Source organism: Myotis myotis, unplaced genomic scaffold (genome assembly GCF_014108235.1).
Source record: "Myotis myotis isolate mMyoMyo1 unplaced genomic scaffold, mMyoMyo1.p scaffold_m19_p_6, whole genome shotgun sequence".
NCBI lineage: Eukaryota > Metazoa > Chordata > Mammalia > Chiroptera > Vespertilionidae > Myotis > Myotis myotis.
In genome coordinates, this window is record NW_023416368.1 from 51469317 (window position 1) to 51487623 (window position 18307).

The following is an 18307-nucleotide window of genomic DNA, read 5'->3' on the forward strand; positions in this document are numbered from 1 at the left end:
CATGGATATTAAAATACTTTCATCTTTCAAAAAAGGTTCTAACCTTGAAAGCATCCATGTCTGTTTTCAAACAGAATCTGTTGTGTTTCTAAACCATATATTTCCAAAGCAGAATAAATTTTCATAACTTTCGAGATTTTTATGGAAATAGTTGAGAAGAAAATGACTTAAGGCAGTGGTTGGCACACTCATTAGTCAACAGAGCCAAATATCAACAGTACAACAATTGAAATTTCTTTTGAGAGCCACATTTTTTAAACTTAAACTATATAGGTAGGTACATTGTTATTAACTTAATTAGGGTACTCCTAAGGCTTAGGAAGAGCCACACTCAAGGGGCCAAAGAGCCGCATGTGGCTCGCGAGCCGCAGTTTGCCAACCACGGACTTAAGGAAGATAAAGGCCAGTTTTTCTTAAATGAATGAAAAGAGAAAAACTTCTTTACTGTTCCTATTCTTTTTTTATTTAGTTTTTTTACTGCTCCTATTTTTAATAGCAAAATGAGGCCCTAGGGAATTGAGGCCTTGGAAATACCCTGAGTCCAGGACCAGCTGTTTTCAGCAGGCAGATGTGGATGTGAACGCAAGCTGCCTGCCGCCTAGCCCTATGCCATTCCCAATCTGCCATACCCACCTCCTTCTTCAGTGGGTTGGTGTAATTTCTAAAATTCAGACACCTGACATTATAAAACATTTTAACTGCTCCTCAGAGCAATGGCAATATGGTAAGTTCACACCAGTCCCTCTCTTTTTTATTTTTAATTGTGGATAAAAGCACATAACATGAAATTTACCAACACCTATTGGGAAGGTATGCACCGCACCTGTTTTTGCTTCGGCCCTGTAGTAGGAAGTTAATTATGTGGGATTGGCTCACCTGATCCACACAGAAGATCTTACTTTAGTGCACATTTGGAAATCCCACACCCCTTTCTGGCCCCGAGGAAAAATTCTTTCCTGATCTTAGGTTCAGTGCTCAGTTTAATCTTGAGCATATGAGAATGAGTCACCCTGGGTAAGCATGCAGTCCCATTTATACCTTCCTTCCAACCTCCCTTTAACTTTTAAACTTAAAATACTGGATCCTGATTTCCTTCATAAGGTCTGGTAATCGGGGGGCTAATTTAGGAACTGGAAGATATTTAGGAACTGGGAGACGTTGAGGTTTTTTTGGGGGGGACCAGCACTTTCTGTTCCACTGAAAGTGAAGCTGCAGAGCCTGAGTTTTAAAATTCAGACTATGTGTGGAATGTCTTTGTGGATGAAGAAATAAGTAAATGCTTTTGGGGGGAGGCAGGCAGAGAGAGGAAGGAAAATTTTAAAATAGTCTGATTTTGTGGGAAATTTTTAGACTATGTACCAAAAATGAGTAACTAGTTGCTTTGTGATTTCTTTGTGGTTCACCAAAGAAATACTTGACATTGTGCTAAAGAGATAATTGTTGAATAGTTGTGTGAAGTGATTGGAAATCTGAGTTCTGCTTTTGATTCCAGTTATCATCGTCTACACAATGTATAACCACTGCTTCTACTGCTCATTTGTAGACTGAAAAATATTTCACTGGGGAATTATTTTTAAAAGAAGACTTGTAAAGGGGCTTGGAATTTTTAAGGTACTTTGAATATAGTACTTAAAAAATGTAAATCACCAATGCTGATGTTTTTACACCAATAGAGTAATATGGGAGTGGGAGTGACTTGATCATCACAACATTCATTTTTGAAGACAGCATACATTTGAGCAAAGCCATTCTCCCGTAAATGCTTATTTAAAATTGACAGTGTTTGAGCCAACAGTCAGTAATCTCACTTAGCAAGTGCTTTAACCTGCACCTGTTTTAACCTGCACAGGTTCAGTTCACACAAAGAAAGGGAGGGTGGGGTTATGTGATGGTAGCACCCTGTTCACTTTATTAACATATTTTGAATAATGGTATGTGAATATTTGCCAAGTAAGCTAGGCTGTGAGGAGGCCTGCCAGTGAGCAGTGGGAATTTCTGAGAGGAGTGTAGAGATTTGAGCCTATAAAATACTTACTTTTTCTTCTTGGAGGGAAAGCATTTTAAAAGATCCTAGTTAGGATATTTTCCTTACTCTCCCAACAACATTTTAAAAAATTCTGCAGAAATCTTGGACCTTCCCTTTTCACCACCTTTTGGTGTTTTTTAGAATATGTACCAGAAGACTTGTCTCCAAAACAGCTTTTGGTAATCTCTCCTGGGTGAGTGTGAGTTCCTACGCAGCCGGTTTTTTGTCTTTGCAGAATTAGTCTTGAAGCTCTTTCTGTGAGCCTAGCTAGGGAACCTCTTCTGCAAGCCTATCTTGTGAACACAAATGGTTGGAACAGGACAGACAGGCTAAACTAGGGTGCCTGTAGAGTCAACTCCTACCTAGTAGATGCTCAGATCATAAAGATGCCAGCCTGGCTCAACTCTGTAGAAATGCTCTTTACAAGGTTCTAGTTTTGTGGCCTATCTCTGCATCTGTCAGAAATATTCTTTTAACTTTGCATTGACACCTGCCTGGATGAAACCCACAACTTTAGATCCTAAAGCTAGTGAAAGGAGTAGCCATTAGAAACCAGGGGTTCTCAAATATTCTGGTGTTACTCGGGTTTTAAGAGTGAGAAGAAGAGGCAGTGCGTATGCTTGGTTCTCTAGTTCTCCTTCGAAGGCAAGTCAGGGGAATATCAGAATCACCAGGGAACTTTCTAAAAAACCATGCACCTTGATCCCCCTGCCCCCACTTACCTATTGCAGTGAGGGGTGGGTAGGGGTGGCAGAAGTGTAATGAGGTAGCATTTGAATCTAGAATCTGTGGAAGCCTTGGGAGCTTGCCACCCTGAAGTAGTTTCCATAGTTTAGTCTGGTTTGCAACCCCTTCTCATGCTTAGTTTTTGGAATGGAAAGATACAGCTTGATGATACCAATTCTCACTCCTCCTATCGAAGATTTTGAAATGATGTTAAATATCTACACTAATAAAAGAGAAACATGGTAATTGGCGTATGACCGCTACCCTTTTCATTGGCTAATCAGCGAGATATGCAAATTAACTGCCAGCCAAGATGGCGGCCGGCAGCCAGGCAGCTTGAAACTAACATGAGGCTTGCTTGCCTCAGTGACGGAGGAAACCAACGTTCCCCGCCTGCAGCTGCAGGCCTCTGAGTGGGCAGTTTAAGAAACATTGTAACAAATACCGCCAGACTTCAGCCAGCAGATTCGCAACATTGTAAGCAAAGGCCAGAAACCTACTTTCAGCCGCGGAGGCCTAAGAACTGGAGCCAAGCCTCAAGGTAAAGCTGGCCCAGAATTAAAAAAAAAAAAGAAAAAAAGGAGTGGTTGGGAACTTCAGTCACTCCCAGCCTGAAAACAGCCCTCAGCCCCTCACCCAGACTGGCCAGGCACCCCAGTGGGGACCCCCACCCTGATCCAGGACACCCTTCAGGGCAAACCAGCCAGCCCCACCCATGCACCAGGCCTCTACCCTATATAGTAAAGGGTAATATGCCTCCCGGCACCGGGATCAGCGTGACAGGGGTCAGCGCCCAAACCCCCTGATCGCCCTGCGACTCTGTGTGTGACAGGGGGTGGGGCCCCAACCCCCTGAGCAGCCCTGCTCTGTGCCTGATAGGGGGGAGCTCCCCAACGCCCCCCGCCCCCCACGGACCCTGCTCTGTGTGTGATGGGGTAGAGCCATAACCTCCCCATCGGCCCTGCCCTGAGTGTGAGAGTGGCGGTGCCCCAACCCCCTGATGGGTCCTGCTCTGTGTGTGACGGGGGCAGTGCCCCAACCCCCTGATTGGCCCTGCTCTGAGCCCGACCAGGGGCTGCACCTAGGGATTGGGCCTGCCCTCTGCCACCCGGGAGCAGGCCTAAGCCAGCAGGTCGTTATCTCCCGAGGGGTCTCAGACTGCGAGAGGGCACAGGCCGAGCTGAGGGACCCCCCCTTCCCCCGATTGCACAAATTTTTGTGCACTGGGCCTCTAGTGCATTTAATAAGATGCCAAAAGAGGGTCTCCTCTCCCCCGCCCTCCCCATTGGAGCTTTGTTTTTTTCTTTGTGTCTTTAAAGGTAGTTCTTAAGACTGACTTTTTTTTTTTTAAATCAGAAAAATGGGAGTATCAAAACCAGGAAAGAACAAATTTGATCATAGCTGTTAAAAACTTATTTTTAAATGCGAACCTAAGAAAGAACTCTGGTATATTAAACCAAGCCCTAAATTTTTTAACAGGCATTGTAATGAGCATATACTTATATTTTATATGCTAATCACATGTGTATATAAGTATATATGCTTTTAACTTTCTAGACTGAAGTTATTACATTTCAGCTAGCTTTTGTTCAACTTCACTGATTAACTTGTAATTTTATGTGTGATTATTATATTTACACAATCATTATCTACTCTTAACTAACTACAATGGATTCTTCATAACTTTTCCCCCAGTTAATTCATAGCAGCCTATATATAAGAAAAAATTTATAGGTGATTATAATCACGTAATTCATGAAGCATTGTAGGGTTAATGAATAGCTTTGATACCATTTTAGTATTTTCCATTTTTATTATAAAATGTTAAATACTGTATTTGTGGAGCTTCTCTGTTGTATCAGTTTATTGTATTATAGGAATATTTACAAAATGTTGACCAGTTTCACTATTTAGTACATCTTTAACATTTCTGAGGGTGGTAGATATGAAATCTGTTTCTCAAACAAGTACATGCAGGAAACTGAAACAACTTATTCAAGTCATACAACCACACTAGTAAAACTTGAATTCTGGCACTCGGCCCATATTTAAGCTGATAGCATGTTTGTGTGGGAAGATGATACTAATTACTGATAAGCTCTTTATAATGCATTAATATTTTTAGGTCCAAATATGAGTTATTCAATAGGTATACCAGATTAAAGAAAAACTAAGTGAAATGTAAATATTGACTTTTGTGTCCCTTTTAATGAACTTTAGTGACTTAGTAAGTTGGTACTTGTGGAAATATGCATAATAAGAACTTCTTTATTGGTTTTTGTATTCTCCCTAGTTTATTCATAAAGTGCTAGGAGAGTAGAGTGAATGAAGAGGCTGCCTGTAGGTGTAGTGAGGTTTAACTCATTGTACCATTGTTCCGGCTTGTCTGCCTGTCAGCTGGCTCCCTAGCTACCTGGCTTATTTCCATATTATTCAATCCAGACTGGCTTGTCCTGTTTGCTAGGTTTGTTATAAACTGCAGAGTGGAGTCAATGTGTGATAACATTTAAGTGGCATTAGAACTTAAACAGTACTTGAGGAATGATGTAACAGGGCCCCAGCTGTCAGGTGTCCCAGGGCCCGTTTTGGGGTCATTTCCCTTTTCTCTGAGTAACAGGAAATAAACGTGAAACTGTAGTAATGCCTGGCAGGAGGACCACTCCTTTGTCCAGATGATATCAGCATGCTACGTCTGATACTGAGAATGTTTGATACTAAAAGTAGATGTTAACTCTCTGTTAATGAGTTCTGTACATACTCAGAAATCAGCAAACTGAACCATTTTCATCTCTCTGTGCCCAACATGAGAACAGTGAAGGACAAAGGTAACTAGATGAATCCAGTTCCCCTCCTACCCCGGTGTACAACGAGAGAATGTTTCCACCTGCTTTGCGATGAGCATTTCTGTTAGCTGCACGGTACCAGGTTAAGCTGATAGGCGGTGCCTTAACTCATCCCCAGTTCCTGGGTTATTGGCTTTTCCAAAGCATCCTCATTCTGGTCTAACTTCATGGAGGGTGTGCGGAACCCTCTGTAGGGCTGTGTGTCCCCTTCAGTATTGAGTATGTCCTTCAAGATTCACTTTTCGTCAGGCCCCCAGCTGGGAATTGAATCTAATGGTGGGTGTGGAAGCCTTTCCTGGAAAGCCTCCCCCCACCATATCGGCCTCTGAGATTTGCAGGGGTTCCCAGTGTCCAGGGTTGCTTGGTCAACCTAGAGTGATGGCCATGATCTCCTACTGCCATGTGATGCTCTACCATCTCTCACTTGTTCAGTCTCAGGGCTTCTCTTTGAGCAAAAAAACCTGGGGAACCTTCACTTAGAAGATCTCAATTTAGCAGCAACCTACTTTTTCCCCACGAGTCACTCTTAGTTTGAAATATCTTAAAAGAGATTGTCATTTCTGTAGGTCAGGCAGGTTGTAGCCTGCTTTATTTATTTATTTATTTATTTATTTATTTATTTATTTTAGTATCTTGGGTTAATAATGACTTTAGAGGGTAGACGAGGAAATGGCTCTTTTATGAATGTTGCATAAAATGTTATGGCCTTCAAGCTCTCCCTCCCAGGAGCACACCCACGCCTTTTCCCTTCCCCTTCTTCTTCACCCACAGGCACGCATCTCCTAAACTCTAAGGGACCCCAAGGAGACTCACAACCAGGGAGCAATGGGCAGTGGCAGTTCGTCCTGGGCTAACCCCTGAACTATTGGAGTTTATAATCAGAAGATTGTGAGACCTTTAGAGGACAAAATGGAAAATGAAATTAGGTTTAGAACAAGGAATTCTACTTGGATATTGCAAAAATAGCAAACAAAAAATTTTAAGTGAATGAATAACTGGCAACACAGACTCTTTCCTGTAAGTTCCCTTTTCCCAAACCCTTGCCATCATACTAAAAAAAGTTTTCTTGTGAGTTGATTTTTTCTCAGAATCTTTCTGCTTACGGTTAGTAAGAATTCTCTCGTGTGCCAAAGTTTTGTTTTTCAAGGGATTTCTGCAGCCATTTGGTCTTACTGAAAATATTTTTTAAAGTGCAGAGGTAAAAGTTAATGATAATAGGGCAAAAGGAAAATTTGATATATACTTCTATACAGTTTAGTTATAGTGACTAGGGGAAATTAAATGCATTACCCAAGGTGAATGAAGTTAGATTATTATAAAGGAAATATCAATTCTAACTAAAGATAAAGTATGAGTACTTATTTCCACTTTTAAAAGTTACATTTTTCAATTCCTATCTGGTCTTTTCCCCAAGGATATGTATATTTAAGATTTCTCTATCAGGCTAACACAAGGTGATGCTACTGACTGAACCAGCTTAATGGAAAGACATTACAGTTCCTTTGGGAATAATTAAGAAGGGAGATAAAAACTCAAATTTTCTGAAGGGAACAATTAGACCTCTTAAGCAAGAAAGTAACTGAATGCTTTTTAGGGGATAGTGTTCTGCATTTCTCAGTCTGATGGGAAAGAAAGAAATCATGCTAGAATACTACTATTAAAACAGCACAGTGATGTAGCCATCCTATTGTTCTTGTTAAGAAATGATTTCAGAAATGCTCAATAACACCTTGGCAGCTCTCTCTGACTCTCTGACTTACTGGGAGGATCTCGCTGTATTTGTTTGCACTGTAAATCTTACCGTGGCCTTTGACCAAAAGTAATAAAATGTTACCTGACTTGGTAGATGAGTCAGGATTCTCAGCTGTAAGCAACAGAAACCTTTGGCTAATTTCATCAGAAAAGGAATTTATTAAGGACCAGTTAGTTAGCTCACAGTCTACTTGCATACAAACTTGTGGATTATGACCTTTCTATTACTTGGGGACTGCCATTGCGTTACCATGAGCTTCCTCACTCCCAAGCTCCAAGGGTCCTTCCTTTACCTCTATAACTTACATCCTCAGCCCATTTCTTCTACGAATTACTTCTTCTACCTCTGTGGTTTTATAAATAAATGTTCTCTTATTAAAAAAAACTTTCCTAAGATTTTTTTGAAAGAAGAGGAAACAGCAAAAGACACAGAGTGATTCTTACTTGGTAGGAGGAGATCTACAGTAGGGCCCTCTTAGGGGAGCCAAAGATCATAGTGTAAGAAAGAAGGTGTGGTTGGGAGTGAGGTGCTGTGGGAATCAAAATAAGATGGGATGGAAAAATGGCCATTGGAGTGGACTGGCCAAGCAGGGAGTTATGGTGGCCTTTTGCAATTTAAAAGAATATTCTCTGAATCTTTCCCTTCTATAAATCTACCACGAAGTGCAGTGATAGAGCACCACCAGTATTTTAGGTTTACATAATAAATGGATACATACAATTTGTCTATTTGTTTTTAACATTTTAATTCTTTTTCAAAATATACGTATTTGTTGAATTTAGAGCGGAGATGAGAGGGAGAAAAAGATAGAAACATCATTGATGAGAGAGAATCATTGATCAGCTGTCTTTCCCTGGGAATCAAGCCCACAACCCAGGCATGTGCCCTGAGGGGGAATTGAACCATGACCTCTTGGTTCATAGGTTGTCGCTAAACCACTGAGCCATGCCATCTGGGCTTAATTCCTTTTTTAATGATGCTTTGGTTTGGAGGGCCACCCCATACAGTGAACAGTCAAGATGGATTAGAGTGTTTCTTCCCATTCTGGAGGCACATTTGCTGGTTTTGATGCCATTGTCCCTCAAAAAAGACTTAGATTGATCCCCACTCGGTCGGTTATCTTATGTCTTCCCACATGGAAGCTAATCTGCCACTTTCCTTGTGAAATCTTCTAATCTATTTGTCTTTATGCAAATCAAAGAGCCTAATGTCATCTTAAAGTATCCTTGTAATTAAACTTCAGAAAGTATGAGTGATTAAGATGTGGCTATTTACAGTTTAATTTCTCCTTCTATCCTCTTCCAAGTACATAGGCATGGGAGTAAAAGTATTCCTGGATAGATTATAGGAAACTAGTGGCCCGGTCCATGGATTCGTGCACATTGAAAGGAAATTAATTAGAAGAAAGATTCATGCGGTTATTACCTTACTGCAAAAAATTACATGTCAAAATAGTATATATAATATCCTATATAATAAAGAGGTAATATGAAAATTAACCCTCACACCCTCACAAGATGGCTGCCTCGACCAGGCCAGAAGGGGGGTTAGTGAGGGACGACCAAATGACTGAACAGCAGGCTGCGTGGGGTGACCAGGCTGGCAGGTGGGCTATGAGGGATGACCATGCCAGCAGAGGGGGCAGTTGGGGATGACCAGACCAGCGGGGGGGGGGGGGGCAGTTAGGGGTGACCAGGCAGGCAGAGGGGGACAGTTGGGGGCAATTAGGCTGGCAGGGGGGGGGAAGTGAGGAGCAACTAGGCCGGCAGGGGGGAGGGTGCAGTTAGGAGTGACCAAGCTGGCAGAGGGGGGCAGTTGGGGGCAACTAGGCCAACAGGGAGGGCCAGTAAGGGGTGACCAGGCTGGCAGCAGGGGGCAGTTAGGGGTGACCAGGCCGGCCGGGCAGGCAGTTAGGGCGATCAGGCCGCCATGCAGAGGCAGTGAGGGGCAATCACGTTGGCAGGGGGTGGCAGTTAGGGGCAACCGGGCAGGCAGGCAGGAGAGCAATTAGGAGCCAGTGGTCCAGGATTGTGAGAGGGATGTCCGACTGCTGGTTTGGGCCTATCCCCGGGATTCCCCCGAGGGGTCCCGGATTGGAGAGGGTGCAGGCTGGGCTGAGGGGACCCCCTCCCCATGCATGAATTTCATGCACTGGCCCTCAAGTAGTATAAAATTAAAACGTGTGCGATTGGCACCAGCAAGAGCTTTATAGGTACAGTGGGACCTTGACTTACGAGTTTAATTCGTTCCGTGATGGAGCTCATAACTCAAATTACTCGTATGTCAAATCAAAAAGTGAATGAGTGAGACACGTGATGCTGGGCTGATGTTGTGGCGTTCACTGTGACGTTCGCTGCGCCAACTAGCGGTGGGGTATCTGAAGCTGGCTCGTAACCCGAATTTTAGCTCGCAACTCAAAGCAAAAAATCGGCCGAGAGACGGCTCATATCTCGAAAAACTCAGTCAGGACACTCGTAAGTCAAGGCCCCACTGTATTGTGCATGCGCGAGTCAACGTTTATTTTTAAGTTGTCATTGTATGTCATATGTACCAGCCGGTCTGTCAGACGGACGGACGGTTGGTCACCTAGCCTTTTACTAGTATATATATATATATGTAGATATAGACAGATGGATAGATAGATTATGTGGGAAACTGGAGAGGTGTCAGAACAGATTTTAAAACCTATGAGGTTGTATGTCCAGAGCAGCCTTTCTTGGCTGGGCTGGAGCAGGATGGCTTTCTGTGATTTAGTTGCAGCCATGTGCTGCCTACTCCTGCTCACAGCATGATTTCTCCTCTCTTCTGGGGATGATGGGATCCCTCTCAGTCCTTTCTCCTCATTGCTGTAGTCACAGGGTTTGCTAGTGCACGCCCCCACTCCGCATCAATGCCAGTCATCTCTGCCCGGCATTAGTTGGCACTGGAATGGAAGTAGGGAAGATGAACATGTAAGCTCTCCATGCATCTGCTTTTTAGTTATTGGTTTCTGTCACTCATCGCCTTTCACCTCAATGATGAAATGAATGCAAGTGGAGGGGGAAATGTTGCCTGACATTTCTAATATTCTTTTCCTTTTCTGCTCATGAAACCTCTCTCCCCCACTCCCACTCACCCTCGCCGTATTCTTCTTTCTAACCCTTCAATGTCTGTCTTCCCTGTTGGACAATAAGCTCCAGAAGGAGAAAAATGATGGTGATTTTTGTCTCTGCTGTGTCCCGCAGTGCTTAGTACAGGGCCTAATCTATAGACCTCAAAATATGCTTGCTTGGTGAATGAGTGAGGAATGGAGGCCAGTAGAGGGAGTAAGCTGTTATTTTTCCCTGTATCATTCTTGACAACTTTACATGGTCTGATCTCTTACTCATCCCCCCATTCTCTAACCTGCTTCCTGGGAGCCTGCTTCTTGGACAACAGCAAGAAGATGTTTGCCATAATGGGGTGCTAGACACATGGTCCCAGGGTGCAGTTTCTGCATGGTGGTTAGTCTGTTGGAACTATATACTTAAGGAAGCTTTTGTGGGCTGGCCAGAGAAGTGAACCATTATGTACAACATTGTTTCTATGGGAAAATGCATTCTGAGTTCAAATAAGTCTACTTGCATACAAACTTTTGGATTACGACCTTTCCATTAGTTGGGGATTGCCATTGCATGATCTTCCGTTCAGGCTTTTATTCATTACCAATATATAAATGAACAATAAGCCGTTTCTTTGTAGAAGGAGCAGAGCCAGGAATCTTTCCTTCTGAAATTGTAAACTATTACATTAAAATGAATTTCATTCATCCAACAAACATGGTATCTTATTTCAAATGTATTTATAGAATGCCTGGCATATGCTGGGGTTCATGGAAGGATTCACACGTGAATAAAATAGGGTCTCTATCTTGGCGAGGTCACAGTCAGGTTCCTAGTTAAGTAGGAATTGGACTCATATAGTACACAAGGTCACTTCTAGCTCTGAAATTCAGCAGTTCTCTGGTTCTGAATTGCTCTATTCATTTGCTCATTTTCCTTGTTATATATGATTCTGCTATAAAATGTATTTTTAGAGATTACAAGAGGCATATTCACATTCATGAGTAATAATAGCGACAACCTCACCTTTTTTTTTTTTACCACTTTAAAGTAATTCTAAATTTGCTCTGTTTTTTTGTTTGTTTGTTTTTGTGTTTTTTTAATTAAGAATGCATAATCCAGGAACAACCATTTACTTAAAAATTTAAAAATTGAATTTATTGGGGTGACTGGTTAATAGAATTATATAGGTTTTAAGTGTACAATTTTATAATACATCATCTGTATATTGTATTGTATGTACAACCATTTACTTTTATTGTGGCTTTTTATCATAAAAAGAATGAAGTCAGACACATCATGAACTAGACATAAATATGGAGTGATAGGGGCTATTACTTTGAAAGGAAAATATTCCACAAAGGTAATATAACATGGGTGTTGGATTAACAAATAATTTTGTTTGTTTGTTTTCTGCATGCTTTTCTGTAATTTTCCAACTTTTTTACAGCAAGTATGTGTCACTGCCATCATCACACACACAAGCACGTGCACAATATTTCTTCAGATCAGTGAAAACATTTCAGTGAGGCGCCCTTTTTCTCCCCCAAATTATTTACCCATGTGTCTTAATAAGTACTTGATGAACAAAACCTACTTTCTGGGAGTTGGAATATGGGCAATCTGGATGTTTATATAAAAAATTCTACAGACATTTATGAAATATACTTAGAACTCCCTGGAATAAAAAGCCTTTCCTGCACTTTCTGAGTTTTGACTTAGGTTGTGTGGAAATAGTCTTGTTCTGCCCTGAAACTTGGAAAAGTTACCTGGTAGTTGGATCGCTTTCATTTTTAATAAAGGCTGTAATTCAAGTTATACATTAACTGTTTCTGTCAAGCAGATTAATGACTGTTTCTGTCAAGCAGATTAATGGCTGTTTCCTCCCAGGACCTGGAGAGAAACAGGTACTATGTCTAGCTTCTAAAATTACATTTAGTGATCAGGATAACAGGATAACCCCTGAATTTGTACTTAAATAAGAATTTGTAAATATACTTTAGAGTGTTATTTTTCTTTACAATAACTCCCAATACACTGCATATTTTATTGCCTTGTTGGTTTCTTACTCATCATTTTAGCAGTTTCTTTCAATATAAAAATCGATATTTATCTGGAATTAGCTCCCCATAATTATGGGAAATTGAAAACCCACATCTGAGAAGTAGTTCAGCTGCAGTGAAAGAATAGTTCATAAATTATTCAGTAATTTGCTTTGGTGATCCTGTAAGTATTCTTACTGTTCTGTTTAATACAGAATGATAACTCATGCAGGTATCCATCACAGTGCTTCCACTGACAAAAAGAGCTTATGAGCTAGAGTTGGCAAGAATCTTGAGTTATTCAAACAAACTGGACTATCATATTAACTTGGTTTAGTCCATAGTTGTTATTGTTTCACTATTATAGAAATTAGAAGTAGAGATACTTTGGCAAGTTTATTGGAAGATTGTTTTGCTTTGTTTTTTAATTTTATTTATCTTTACTGTTGAAAGTATTACAGACGTCCTCTTTGTTTTTTTCCCATTGACCCCTTTACCCGCACCTGCCCCTCCCATTGTTTTTAACTAAAGATTCCATTTTTAGGAGAAAATCACATTATTGTAAAGTAATAATCAAATTTAAAATGAGGGGAAGGCTTGATAACTGGCACATAATAGGTACACGATAAATGCTAATAATTTCATTGATGACAGAGACATCAATATTTGGATTTAGAAAGCTAAGGACACCTCACAATCCACAGATCTGCACATTGGGAGGCATTTTCCTTCTATTTTGCCTCACATATGGGCACATGGTGCAGAATTGGTGAGCTTCTTAAGGTTTTATGAGCAGTTAGTTGTATTACATTTTTCAGTTTCATTTGTTTTTACTCTTAAAGTGAACATTTACTTAAGCTATATTTTTGCTTGTGATGAACCAAGTTTTGCTTATACTTGAATTTTTCTAAGTTCATGTGTATAGCAAAATCAGAAATTTATGGTAAATATAACCCAGAAGAAAATACTGTTAGTTTTCTTAAGTCTTCGACCCTTTCTTAGTAGAAGATACAATAAATTAAATACTAATATCAGGCCTACTTTGTGTAATTAAGAACAGGTGAATGAACCACCAACACAAAACAAAACCCAGTATCTGAAAATTTGTGATTATTGATTTTTACATCATCTTAGAAAACATATACAATGGCATATAGCCTCAGGGTTTTTTTGTGTTTTTTTTTTTAAAGCCATTTGAAAATTAAACTTGATACCATATAAAGAACACTAATCACTTATACTAATGACTTTATTTTGTGTTCAAATATTAAGATTTACATGACTTCTGCTTATTTGTCATTTATTTTTAATACTTGAAGTGAACCTGTTTGGGGGGTTAAGAAGAGAGCAGATTTTTTTTTTTTTTTTTTTTTTTTTACAGATTCATTGCTCTTAGGGCAGTTCTAAGGCAATGAATCTTAAACTCTTAAAAAAGATGTCAGTCTGCTTTTTGGCCCTATGTTCTGTACATATGTGGTATTCTCTATACATAGTTAATACATATGTCTAAGTGAAAAATATGTGTAGGACACTAGGATAGCTATTCAAATTCTTTATAAACATTAAAAATAATTAATTTTATTTTTTATAATAGTTTTATTGAGCTATAAATCACACACTATAAAGTTCACCCTTTTGTAGTGTAAAGTTCAGTGGTTTTCAGTATATTCACAGAACTGTGCATCCATCACCACTATCTAATTCCAGAGCATTTTTATCACTCCCAAAAGAAGCCCCAAATGCATTAGCCGTCACTCCTCATATCGCCTAAACAGTCCCCTACCAGCCTTAGGCAATCCCTAAGTGTACTTTCTGTCTATATGGATTTGCCTATTCTGGATATTTCATATAATGGAATATGTAGCCTTTTGTGTCTGGCTTCGCTCACTTGTTATGTTTTTAAAGTTCTTCCATGTTGTGGCATATAGAACCTAATTCCTTGTTATTGCCATTCCATTTTATGGCTATATTACAATTTGTTTACCCAAAATGGATTAAATTTATTTTTGATTTAAAAACTTTACAGTCTTCAAGGCCCTTCATAATTTTCCCAGGCTTCTTTCTCTTACCTCTCTTTGTGCATGTACCACACCTTTCAATGCAACTTTCTGAATTTTTCCCTTGGTCCCTTGAGTAATAAGCAGTGTCTTCCTTCAGATTCTCACAGTTCTTTGTCTTTCCACACTTTCAACTTCTGCTTTTGGTTATCTCTCATTTCATTTTTGAATACATGAGACAGGGACATTTCTGTTGCTATCAGAAGTAGCTTTGCAAATAGCCAAAAAATCAATAAAGAGTTTTTAAAGTAATGAATGAAATCATTGGAGATCACCTAGCTGTCATAAGGCTAAGGCTGTAATTTATATCTAGTTGGATGCCAAAACACTGTCTTAGGAATTAAGGAAAAATAACTCCATTTTTTTGAAAAAAAAAACAACAAAAAACAAAAAAAAAAACCAACAACTATCTTCTTGTTATTAGTGCAGTGACCTAGTGTTTGGCACATAGTTTGAACTTAATAAATGTTTGCTGAACTGGACCAAGTATTCGATAGCAGGACGGGGGAAATTTTCAATGTTTCTAGAAAGAAACTTCTGTAGTATTTCTTTATAAATATACCAAGAAGTCCCAGGTTTAAGAGAGAGAGAGTGAGAGAGTGTTTGGAGAGTGCCTCTTTGTAGGAGAGCCCAGGGCCATTGCTTTTCACTTTTATACTGGATGTGTCATATTTGGATATGTCAGCAAATGTTTGCTTTTTTCCTTTTCTCTTCCAGAAGAATAAATTTCAGTTACACTGAAGCCTTAATAAAACAGACTATAATAAGTTCCCCTCTAAGAGCAAGGGCTTGAGGGTACAGCTCTCATCTTTTTTGGAGCTATTTGGACCAGCCTTAAGCCCGAGGTAGAGTTGCAAATTCGGATGAGGGTCTTTAAGTTCTGGTGATGGGCCCTTCACAGAGTGCTCCTCTTGGCTGCGGCATGGACTTTGATTCTGGGCTAGTGTTTTCAGTCACATCCACAGGGCTTTGAGAAGGAAGAAAGAGGTACTGGTAAGCCCTATTTTTTGAAGAAAAAAAAAGTGAACAGGGGTTCTGCTAGCATGACAAAGAATTTCTTATATTCTAGTGCTAATTTATATGGTCAAATATGAGAGAAAGGTCAGGACAGCTGCCCAGTGTTGGAAGAGGTAAGCACCAAATACTTGGGGTTCTCTTAGTTTCTGTTTTTTCTCTAACAGTTGTCCCCCAAACAGGACTGTGCTGTTTTGGAGTAGATGATGCTACTCCGTCATCTTGTGATTGTCTAAAACTTAGATATTTAAACAGTTTGAAAATTTGTTGCAGTAGGAATTATAAAAATCTTATGACTTCCACTTTTATCGTCTCCATTCTCACCTAAGTTACCAAAGATATGACAGATTTCTATAAATATATGCAATTAAAATATTTTAATTATAGTCCATAAATAGTTTTTCTTGGCAGTAGATTCCTATGGAAATTTTTCTTCATATTTTGTGCAGTTCTCAAGGTTTTGTTTCTCTTTATGTAATAATTTATAAAATCTTTGCTTTCCTTTGTCTAAATTCATCTGGCTTTATGTCTACTTTTCACACCCGATCTTTGTTTGCTTACTGCTTGCTATGTCCCTAGGCCATATAAAGAAATACTGACCCGCCCTGACCGGTTTGGCTCGGTGGATAGAGCGTCGGCCTGCGGACTCAAGGGTCCAGGGTTCGATTCCTGTCAAGGGCATGTACCTTGGTTGCGGGCACATACCCAGTGGGGAGTGTGCGGGAGGCAGCTGATAGATGTTTCTCTCTCGTCGATGTTTCTAGCTCTCTATCCCTGTCCCTTCCTCTCTGTAAAATCAATAAAATATATATATATTAAAAAAAAAAAAGAAAGAAATACTGACCCTTACCAAGCATTTTTATTCATTCTATACCACTGTGATGGCAATGAGAAAACAGTATTTTCCAACATGATACATTCTTTTAATGTTTTATGAGATAAAAATCAATGCACAGTGAAAATACCCTATTGCTCTAGTACTTTCCACAAAAGGTCAGCCTCCATAATAAAAGATGGAAAAGAGAAGTTTGGTGCTGTTTGTTCTTCCACAAACTCGCATCTGGAGAAAGCACATAACACAGACATGATTTCCTGATAACTGCCGTTGGTGTCCAAAATCTGATATTGTTGCGAGATAACCTGACATTGCTTCCTGTTTCTGAAGAAATGATTGGATGTGAAGCCAAATTGCTTGCTAAACCGGGAACTGCTCTTACGGAAGCACAGGAAGTCCAGCTGCTTGAGCCGTTGTGCTGAGACACAAGACTAACTGTAAACTGCACGGGCTGCATGTCTGTCACTCGCGTGGCTGGTTTTGAAAACTGGCTTCAAATAAGTGAAAGGCCTAGTGTTATTGTCATAGTCGCACTAAAACTTACAAATAAGAATGATAGAGTTGGCTGGATATGAAGGAGACACATGTAACCATTACAGCTGCGCAACAGAGCTCTCTAAAACCTAGGGTGCTCCCTCCCTGACCTGGAAGTGTTCGAGCAGAAACTGGGTGAGTACCCGCTTAGATGGGGCATTGGTCAGGGGCCTGGTGGGAAGCAGGTGGCAACACTCAAGTTGGGTATTTTGAGGAACATTTAGTAAAAAGACTACGTACCAATATATAGAGTCTACTGAGCATATAGGGGCAAGTAAGAGGGGTGGGCAAGGGCCAGTACCTACAGCTGAAGAGGAGAAAGGAGTTGCCTTTCCCATTTCGTTACCAAATGCCAAGAGAGAGAGGGCTGTGTAGAAATGGCTGCCTTGCAGAAGCTGAGGTCTTCATTCAAGGGGAATGACCACCTATTGAGAACACATAGGGGTGCAGCCAGGGGATCAGTCACTTGATCCTAGGCTCCTTGCCCTATATTCCCTACAGCCAAACCCAATCAAAAACCAAAGAGTGAGAGTTTGGTGCAGTCCTTAACAGTTCAGCCTCCCCAAGCTCAGAGCAGAATGGAACTAGGTGGAGCGTAGATCTGGAGTGGGTTGTGGAAACTGTCCAGTATGGATGCTGTGAAAGAGATTCCTGTGTTGAATGGGACATCCCTGTCATCCCCATTGCTACTACAGAACTCGTTTCTATGAAGAATCATTGAGTCTCAAAAATACTTGGTTACCTAGTTCATCCAATATCTAATTTAGTATTTTAGTTAAGGAGAACAGTCTTCAAGAAGCAGCTTGTTCTGTTTTGTACAGCTCTAATATTGGGAAGGTTTCTCTTGCAATGATATTGGGCTTCCTCTAACTTGTAGTGGCTACCAGTTCTCTCTTTTGGAGCCATATAAAAAAAGGCTACTCTTTTTCCCTTTAGCTGTTATCTCCGGTATAGCCTTTTTGTTGTTGTTTAATGGTCATGTGTTTATTCAATATGTACTTACTGAATGTCTGCTATGGATCAGGACTTCTTGGTGCTGGATAGTCAGCTGTGAACAAGATAAAACTGTTGCATTCATGGAGCTTCCAGTCTAGTGGGGAGAGACAGACATTGAGCAAACAAATATATAGTATGATGTCCAGGGTGATAATTGCTGAGACCAACAGCTTTGACTATCTTCATAAGAGAAAACGATGGTTTTAGCTTGGTCTAAGTTCATTATGAGTCATCTGTGTAATGCAGTTGCCAAAAGGCCTAATTCCATTTTAGGCTGTTCAAGTAGAATGCCCACCACTAGGGAGGTCATGTTTCTCTGCTTCCTATTGTCCAGCTAGCACTGGAGTATTGCATTTACATTCTAGAGGGACATTGACAGGGGATGTTTCATCGGGGGATGT

General features: G+C 40.4%; 1 protein-coding gene across 6 annotated transcripts in view; it reads left to right on the forward strand.

Annotated features, from left to right (window-relative positions):
• Positions 1–18307, forward strand: part of GAB1 (GRB2 associated binding protein 1) — a 116280-nt gene that overhangs the window by 18763 nt on the left and 79210 nt on the right. The window lies entirely within an intron of this gene.